General features: G+C 31.8%; 2 non-coding genes across 2 annotated transcripts; one reads left to right on the forward strand and one right to left on the reverse strand.

The window, feature by feature from the left end:
• Positions 1–4,972: 4,972 nt before the first annotated feature.
• TRNAP-UGG (transfer RNA proline (anticodon UGG)) lies at positions 4,973–5,044 on the reverse strand. The gene has a single exon. It is a non-coding gene; the product is annotated as a tRNA-Pro (tRNA).
• A 174-nt stretch (positions 5,045–5,218) lies between these two features.
• TRNAP-UGG (transfer RNA proline (anticodon UGG)) lies at positions 5,219–5,290 on the forward strand. Its single transcript has one exon. It is a non-coding gene; the product is annotated as a tRNA-Pro (tRNA).
• Positions 5,291–10,194: the final 4,904 nt, after the last annotated feature.

A 10,194-nucleotide genomic window follows, 5' to 3' on the forward strand; every position in this document is an offset into this window, starting at 1 on the left:
AGGAGTGCGTTAAAACCTTGTTTCTTTATTTATGAACATTGAATAAATAGTGGTATAGCGATGTTTGAATTGTTTGAGGTGTTTTATTTGACAAATTACTTATAAATATATTATTTCTAAATAGATACTGTGGATAATCATTGATACGCAGCTGCGTTAGATGTTTTTTTAGAGCAGTAAAAAGGTACTTAAAAATGTTATGGTAAAGACAAAGATAACTTAAACTTTTTAACTGCCATAATCGTGAACACGTCTCACTTTTCCACATTACAAACCATATAAAATGTCCGTATTTACACGGACGATATATACACATTTTTTTTAGAGTGAAGTGCTTGGCGGTATCAATGTTGAAAAATAGAGAGACATCTCTCAGGATAATTAAGAAAAAAAAACTGATCTACTTTGTATCATACATATATTGGGGTAATCATGTCATATTAAGATATATCAAGATTTAAGTCGCGCCAGGTATCGCCATATGAAAATATGGCGATACCTGTTAGGTTCTAACCTACCTGGGTGTAATTTTGTAATCGTTTGATTCGGTATTAACTTTGTGGAATGAAATGTTGATTATTAAAAAAAAAAACACTTGTATAATACCAAGTATTGAGTTTTATTTCATTAACACGACTAGTTTCACAAACTAAAGTTGCGTTTTTTTAAAATTACCTAACGTCCAAGTGACTCTGAAATCTAGCTACGGCTTATGCAACACCACTTATCATGACCCTACTCAGGCTTCAACTTTTTAAGTTTCATTGCCTATGCCTACTCGTGAGTGGATTTACTCTTTATGTTTAAAGTTACTATAATTTCATGTAATTCATGAGTGAAAATTCTAGGCAAAAACACTCACATTCAGTTGCGTTCATCGACAGATGAAACTAGTCGTGTGTAATGAAATAAAACTCAATAAGTGGTGTTATACAAGTGAATATTAAAAAAAAAAAAATGACCTTAACATTAGTACATTTTAGAGTCCATACTAATAGTTTTTTTTTTACTATGATTGAGTTTTTTGACTATACTAAGTTTAAGCAGGTACTACCCTGAAAACGAGTAATCTCTCGTCTTTTATCACCTTCTTTAACAATTCTAAATAGCTTCAATTCGTTTCGAGGGTTGTTAAGATTCTCACGTGTGTTATTTTGTTTCTTCCGAAGAAAGGAGCTTCGCAGCTCGACAAGTCTTATCTTGTAATAAGTCCTCCCCGATAAATGATACTATTAATCAAGTTGCCTTTAGCACAAAATGGTGTGAATTTCAACACTTTCCTCGGAATTTTTCTTCCCCTCTAAATGATACCTCTAAGCATTGCGTGAATACAGTGCGGTACATTAACGCCATCCAGAGAAGAGTAGAAACAATTATTCAAAAAGTTAGCCGTTTTGAAAGTGATTAAGTGTACAAAGGTTTTAGAGATATCGCTCATTCCTTTCAAGAACGTCATACATCAAAAATCGTCAATTTTCAGTTGTGCATGTTTACGGAATGCCCAGATAATGTACTATATTTCAGAAAAAGCGGCGTATTTTTAACTTAATATTTACCCGCTACAGCAGAAAGTGTTGTTTTTGCATTTTGAAGAAAAGATATTGTATAATTACTGTTTTTAAATATCCTAAATATTATTCAAATGGAGTAAAAACATTCAGGTTTTACCTAAAAAGATCTGTTGCACACTAAAAAGTTCAATACATGGCTTGATATTTATTTTTAATATATTGTAATTTATTTTTAAAATTTGAAAACGTTCTCCTGAAAAATCAAGTTTTTTTATTTATGACGTTCTTGAAAGGAGTGAGCAATATATTTAAAAATAATGACTCTTTATAATCTATCCCGCATAATGAAATATTAAAAAAATAAAGGTAATATTTATGAGACTCGAAGTGTCGGTGTTGAATAAGTGGCCGAAACTTTTGCGGAAAGTGTCTGGAAAGCAGAACTCGAGCATGTTGCCGGTTCCGCATGATCGGATGTCCGGTCGGAGGAGCAGTTCCATCGGTTGCCGCTCTCTGATTGGCCGGAGAGCGTCTGCCTACGTCACAGCACACCAAGATCCATTTAAGGTAAGGGGATTGAAATACATATATCGTGGCCTGGTTTTTACAAAACTATTTCTTTTTGCAGATTTTTCTACCTTTGTTATTTACAAATAGCTTACAAACATAGGGTAATAAACCGATATTCTCAAATTGGATGAGAGGAATTGTAGATCAAATGTATTGACGGGACAATGGGTACTACGTGAAGCTTAGTACTAGTCAAAATTAAGGATAGTAACCATTTTTATCATCGTCGAAAATTGAATTTGTCTCGTGTAAGTTATTTAGATATTGTTCTGGTAAGGGCTCTCAACCAGTAAAATAAAATCGCAATCAATTGGTAATATTATTTCAATTTATATCGGCTCGTAAGGTTGATTTGTGTGGAATAAAAAAATATTTAATACATATTTATTGTTAAGTTTAGTTATCAGAAGGCACCTCGGTGGTTGGAGCGCTACGTGCAGCGCAGTCAAGGGATAACTGGAGAAGTGTCATTGCTTCCACAAGGGTCACAACCCTCAGTAATGAGGAATAAGACAGAGAAGAGAAATGTATATTTATTATAAACCGATTAATATATTGTCGTATTTTTATTGATTCGGCATTAACTTCGTGGAATGACATGTTGAATGTCATGACATGTTGCAACTGTAGTTTTTGAAACTAGTTGCGTGTAATAAAATAAAACTCAATATGTGGTTTTATACATATCGCTCACTCCTTTAACAACGTCATATATCAAAAATCGCCTATTTTCAGTTGTGCATGTTTACGGAATGCCCAGATAATGTACTATATCTCAGAAAAATATTTTTAGCTTAATATTTACCCGCTACAGGGCAGAAAGCGTTGTTTTTGCATTTTGAAGAAAAGGTATTGTTTAAATTAAAAATATGACACTTTTGCTGGGATATAGTTAATTTTCTGGGCATTCCAAAAAAATGCACAACTGAAAATTTTCGATTTTTGATATATGATGTTGTTGAAAGGAGCGAGCAATATGTTTAATTTAAAAAAAAATCAATATATTATTGTATAAAAAGAAACGAGAATACATTTATGTATTATAAAAAGTCATGAAAAGGCGAAATAAAGAAAACATGTAATTTAAAAAAATAAACGCATTATTTAAGTTACAAATATAATTTTGCGGTTTTGGTATGATGGTTGATATAAGAATCCTCTATTACATTATATGAATATTTAGAAAAAAGTACAAACAACCAAAGGGAAAGAGATTTGTTACCATACGAGTATATTTATATTTGAAAAGGTACTTTTTTCGCGTATGTTGTTGATATATCGTTTAAAATAAAATAAGTAAAAATAAACTCCATTTCAAGTATGCTCTCACGCTTCAAAAAAACATGTCTCGAAATAATATTTTGATGTCAATGTTATCAATCATTCAGTCGGAAACTTCAGTAACAACCATATTTTCAGACCGAGTAAAAATTTATATTCTTTCCAAACACTGCTGTATTTTAAGACATCAACGCAAAAAGTAAGAGCATTTTATGTATCCTCTCTTGGTCGGAGTTAAATCTCTTTTGAGCCTTTTACAATATATATTGTTAAAGACTCGAAGAGTGAACAAGCCAGTTACGAGCCGGCGGCACACCAGGTCTAGTGATAAGAGGGATTTATGGTCTGAAAGCTGTATTACATTTAGCATCCTTGTTGTATTTTTACAGTCTTCTTCAAAAACTTATGTAATTTCCAACTCCAAATATCACATTACAGTGTAATAGCTTTGTCGCCTCGAGAGAAATGTCTGGCACTACGTGTCGTTGACATTATAATAAAATAATATGCTACCTTGCTTAAATGAATACCTATATATTATAAAAGTTAGCAGTTTCTTTAACTTGTACGAATGAGTTTAAATTTATCCAGTTTTTAAGTGTTTTTGTTAGATTTCTAGTGAGGTAGATTGAGTGGGTATCTTTAATTTTATTTTTAAACATAAGATATGTATCACGTGGTCTATGATAAATTTGTAAATGCTTTTAAAAAATGTTTACATAATGTGATATCGCAGAAATGTTCCGTATTATAATATTAATTTATTTCTAAATATTTCTCTGGTAACTTACTCAAATTTTAAATAAAAAGTCGCACTTACAAAAAATGGGCTCGGATTTTCCGATAAAAATGCTGATTTTCCGTAAAATTGTACCTTATTTTATTTCATTTACCAGTAATTTTTGATACCTACCCTAGAAAATTCATAATTTTTTTTCACTTTTAATGATAACTTACTAAATAGGGCATTAATTATTAATTCCACCAATATATATCATATAATTTTTTATTAATTTTTAATTCCACTTATTTCGATGTATTTTGATAAATGCATTTATTATAAGAGTTTGTTGTATTTTGAATAAACATTTGGACTTATTCTACGTTATCGTTACGTCACGAGTCTGGATATTACTGTAATTTACGGTGGCATATCCGATCACAACGGGTCAAACAGCTTGCATATATATAATAGTTTGTCACGATCACTTTTACGGATCGATGCAATGTTTACTATTATTATTGATTACAGCTTACTTCATCTGCATAAATTTCAAAACTTTCAAAAACAATTTTTATATTATTTATTGATTCGGCATTAACTTTGTGGAATGACATGATTATTCTATTAAAATTAAACACTTGAATATACCACTTAAATGGGTTTCATTTTTATTTACGACTAGTTTCGAAAACGACAGATATTTTCATCTTCTGGTACAAATTAAAGCTGAATTAAATTGTTTTATTTTGTGCCAGAAGATGAAAACATCTGTCGTTTTCGAAACTAGTCGTAAATAAAAATAAAACTCATTTAAGTGGTATATTCAAGTGTTTAATTTTAATAAAATAAACAATTTTTCATGGGAAAATTGTAAGCCAAAAAAAATGGGCTCGTCCGGGATTTGAACCCGGGACCTCTCGCACCCAAAGCGAGAATCATACCCCTAGACCAACGAGCCAACTGATTTGTATAAAACAAAACGTGTTCCAATATCAGTTTGAGGAATTTTTATTTCACGCGTTTTGTTGACACAGCATTTTGTTGTAAACAATAAATCGATAGCGAGTTGTAAAATTTATGACGTATCGTTACTTTTATGAGTTTCTATAAATATTTATTGAACCATATAAGCGGCTCGTTGGTCTAGGGGTATGATTCTCGCTTTGGGTGCGAGAGGTCCCGGGTTCAAATCCCGGACGAGCCCATTTTTTTTTTGCTAACGATTTTCCCATGAAAAATGACTTATTGTATTAAATTTTGTTTTTGATTAAACTTGTTTTTCAATATGCGCAGACGAAGTAAACTGTAAGAAATAATAATATAATTTATAATTGAACCACTAACTTTGTGATTTTTTATTTTATAATTTAAATTTAACTTTGTTTTAAAATCACTGTACATATTTTATTGTAACTTAATTAAAATATCTACCGATTTCGAAGCTAATCGCTTCTTTATCAAGACTGAATTATACTTATAATGGTATTAATCAGACTTGATAAAGAAGCGATTAGTTTTTGAGTTTAAATTGTCTCTTCCACAACTTGAAAATGATTTACAATAACGGGTACCTTAAGTCATTAAAAAAAATATGAAATTGAAATATGTGTGCATGCAATAAGAAGTTAATATTACTTTAAAAATAGGAAATAGGAAATTAATTGTTGAATCAGGAAATAAATCTGACCTAAATTTAACCTAGGCCAAAATAAAGTTAGACACATAGAAAGTCCATCTTAAAGCTTTTAGCTTGTTATCATTTCGCGGTAAGAAAAGTCTGTAATAGGGTAGGCAGATGATGAGGTTGGCGAAACGACAATCATTAAAAGTAACGTTCCCTCATTAACGGTAGAAACGGTCCATTTGTATCCTAGAATGGGTGAAGGAAATGAATTTTCGTGGCTTTTTCCTGTCTGAATACAATAATGCTCTCCTCTTCCACATACTGCTTCCTAATATCCTAATTTCTTACACGATTAACTAACGACTTCTCGCTAAGATTCGTTAATGATCTCATTTATTTAGCCTTAATAATCTGCTTCCCCTGGCAATTACTCGCTTCATAATTCTATACCATTAACATTTATAATATGCTTTTACAGCAGTTAGAGTATGTGAAAGATATTTTTTCAAACTTTACGCAGTAATAATATAGTTAAAACGAACGCGTATGTAGTGCAAGCTTTTAAATGTTCATTTTTTGAAGCTGCAAAATATTAATGATTGTTTGTTCAAAACACTACCTGTATTTTAAATAATTCAAAAAATGTTTTAAATTAATTTAAATTTTAAATGATATTTCGTTATACATATTCAAATAGACTAGTGAGTATAATTTGAGTGACTTGTGGTGGCATTTTTTTTTTTAAATGATTTTATAAAAAATAGTGATTAAGTACTTACGCCTGTATATAATGGTATGTGCAATAATATCTCTGCTATTATCCGAGTATGAACGTTGATTTACTACAGAACTGTGATATGTTTGAATCTTTGTTGAATCCGTTAATTGAGTTAAAAACTCACTGTTACGTAAGACGATAAAAATAAGTGAACCAGTCAGGATTTAAGAGTACTTACCGCTCATTATTTTAATGAGAAAGGCAACCCTTTAAGGCATTTATATGCATATATAGGGCTCAGTTTGGTTAAATAGAAAAGAAATAAAATAAAACGCTCACATTTCAAATACGTGTAATTTCATAATGCTTGTAAAGTAATGACAATGCTTTGTCCACCTCCGTAGTGTAATGGCCAGCACGCTCAGCTACCGTTCTGGAGGTCTCGGGTTCGATTCCCAGGGGGGGTCAAATAAATATAAATGATTTTTTCACTCTTATATTTATTCAATATTACCCTGGACTGGTACCTAAAGCGGAGGGCTGATCACCTTTCCTTTATTTGTTAACGATCAAGATAACAATGTGTTTATATAATGCAGTGCCCTATGCACCATTGGGGTGCGGATAAGGGTTAAATTGAAGTAAAGTAATGAAAATGTTATAAATCTATGACATAATAATGCGATCAAAAACATGAAAATGTCAAGTGTCAGCAGTTGTTGTATGTGATGCTATCACCTTTAACAGATAGCGCTGCCATTGCGGTAAAAGGTCTGTTTTTGCCTGACGCATAGTCTTGTCTTAATGAAGATTTAAGATCGATTAAAACTGTTGAGAAATATTACATAGAAAGGAAAAGTTGCAATGCATAAGTTACTCAAGATTACATACTCGTATTCGTTAAAGCTTATTTAAACTAACACGTTTGAGTCCCGTAAAGAATAGGAACTCATGCCCATCAATTTGTAATTTTAATATTAGTAATTATAATATATTAGCGTCAATGGTATTTTTTTTTAACATTGTATAAAATATTTTACACACAGAAAATACTTGAAAAAGACTAAATCGATTTCAACTGTACATCGTTCCTAACTATTACTTTTTTTTGACTTGGTAAAACGCCCTAGCCATTTTAAACAATTATTTTGGTTCATCAGGAATCAATATCTATCCTATTTTTACCAAATCTAAAACAACAAAAATAGAAAGCAAATAATTTTGTTAATTTATTCGGTAATCACTTTGTGGTAATATCTATATCCATATCCATTTTTGATTAATGTTTTACTTAGTGTTACCATTACTTCTTAAAATCTATATATCCAATGATTAAAGAAAACACTTGTTTTTTACCACTTGAGTTTTATTATAGACTACATGTTTCAGAAGTTAAACTTCCATCATTCAGGTCTGTATAATAACAATATAATATATATAGACCTGAATGATGGAAGCTTAACTTCTGAAACATGTAGTCTATAATAAAACTCAAGTGTTTTCTTTCATCATTGTAACATGTCTTACTACAAAGTTAATGCCGAAACAATAAATACTATATATCCAACATGTTTTTCGATACATTCCATATTATTTTCGAAATCATGGTATTTACCAAGTAAAACTTAAATAATAAAAAATATAAAAGAGTTTTTAACTATCTAAAATATTTGAAATGAAATTACATACGAGCAGTTCTTGAAAAAAAGCTTACTGCAAACTAATAGCTATGTACTTCTTCTTCTTATTATAGGCCTTGCGGCCTGTTTTTAAGAGGGTTTAGCCTCCTGCGACGTTGATTCCCAGCTATCGACCCATCTCTTTGGTGGTCTGCCCGGGAGTCGTTTACCATGGGGTTGGCCGTACAGTGCGATGTGGGGGAGTCTGGATGGTTCCATTCTCCTCACATGCGCATACCATTGTTTCCTTCGTTGCCTTCCCCACCTAACGACATCTTCGATCTCGCATATTTCCCTGATCCTGACATTTCTGATTCTATCTCGAAGACTCTTGCCTGTTATGCTTCTCAGATTATTCATTTCTGACACTCTAAGCGCGTTTTTTGTGGCAACGGTATCTGCTCTATATACTTAAGTAAATTAAAGATAAAAAATTCGCATCTGGGTAGGGTTTTGTATTTATGATTCTCTAGAAGTCTTATGAAATTTAATCTTTAATTAGTCTTATGAAAAGGTAAAACCTTATTTTAGGTCACAAAATTACTCAAACCGTTATACTGAGATTGGCATATGCGATGTCCCGGGAGAAAGGGATGACATGTAATAAAATGAATAGATATAATTAAAATAATAGCAGGAAGTTACAATCAGAATGGGTTAACTGGGAACTGGATACGGAAGTCGGCAGAGTGGGATGGCAATGAAGAATTAAGTAAATAATGTAGAGTCGAGTTTTCCGAGTCAGTTCGGTGTAAACAGAGCACTTTTCCTCACGTGAACCTAATCAGGTCCGACTACCTGAGTAATGGCCTTTTTATTGGCATCTTATCAAACAATTACAATTCAAGCCAGGTGCCCGAGGGGCCGAACGGTCCAACCCCGTGTTGGGGGGCCATTAGTTCGGGCCTTCACGATCCGGACCCTAAATCGTTGTTAACAAAATGAAAGCATTTATAAGGCAAGAAGGAAGTCTGATATCTAGGTCACCATCCAAACTATTGCCGATTTCTTATTAAGTAAACAATCTTTAAATACAACATTTTGATTGTATGCAAATTTGTAGGAAAACGAGATATTCCTTTAACTCTTTTCGCCTTTTACCATAATATATCAGACGTACTACTTTGATTACACCCAAAAAATATACTTTATATAGTAAAACATAAAAATGTCTACCAAAATTATACATATATGTACAGTGGTGGCCAAATGTAATAGGCACCACCTACAGAATTGGTTTGTCTTTAAATGTGAATTTTTGCAATCTTTTCGGATTGTATCGTATTTTTATGGATTTTACCTACTACTTATTACCTGTTATCCCGACTTACGACAGTTAGGGGCGTAGTTTATTAAAAAAAACTCTCTTTTTACAAATTTCAAGGGTCAGTTTATATGTGAAACATTGCTCTCCAGTTATTTTAATCAGTGAAAAAGTGTTTTCTTTTTGTAATTTTCATTTAAACCTTCATTACTTTTTATTAAAACGCCAACCGTGATTTGAGTGAAACTGAGCGGTCTCAAATAATTTTATTCAATTCAGTAGGGTTGACCCGCGTAAAAATAGCTAAAAAATCATTGCTCCCAGTGTGCGGTCCAAATGATTTTTGATTTTTTTAAAAATCTGGTTCTTATGAAAACTGTCCAAAACTGCCAGAAAAGGGATCACTTCAAGTCGCAAAGACTGAATTTCAGTTAATGAATCATCATATATACACGAGTGTATGTATATACATATCGCTCACTCCTTTCAAGAACGTCATTAATCAAAAAACTTGATTTTTCAGGAGAACGTTTTTAAAGTTTAAAAATATAATACAATATAATAAAAATAAATATCAAGCCACTTATTGAACTTTTTACTGTGCAACAGATCTTTTAAGGTAAAGCCTGAAGGTTCTTTCACCATTTGAAAAATATTTAGTATATTTCAAAAAATAATTAAACAATACCTTTTCTTCAAAATGCAAAAACAACATTTTCTGCCCTGTAGCGGGTAAATATTAAGTACAAAATATGCCGCTTTTGCTGGGATATAGTACATTTTCTGGGCATTCCGAAAACATGCACAACTGAATATTGACAAT

The sequence above is a fragment of the Brachycentrus maculatus genome, unplaced genomic scaffold (assembly GCF_059751285.1).
Source record: "Brachycentrus maculatus isolate JH-2025_06_01 unplaced genomic scaffold, ASM5975128v1 h1tg000675l, whole genome shotgun sequence".
Taxonomy (NCBI): domain Eukaryota; kingdom Metazoa; phylum Arthropoda; class Insecta; order Trichoptera; family Brachycentridae; genus Brachycentrus; species Brachycentrus maculatus.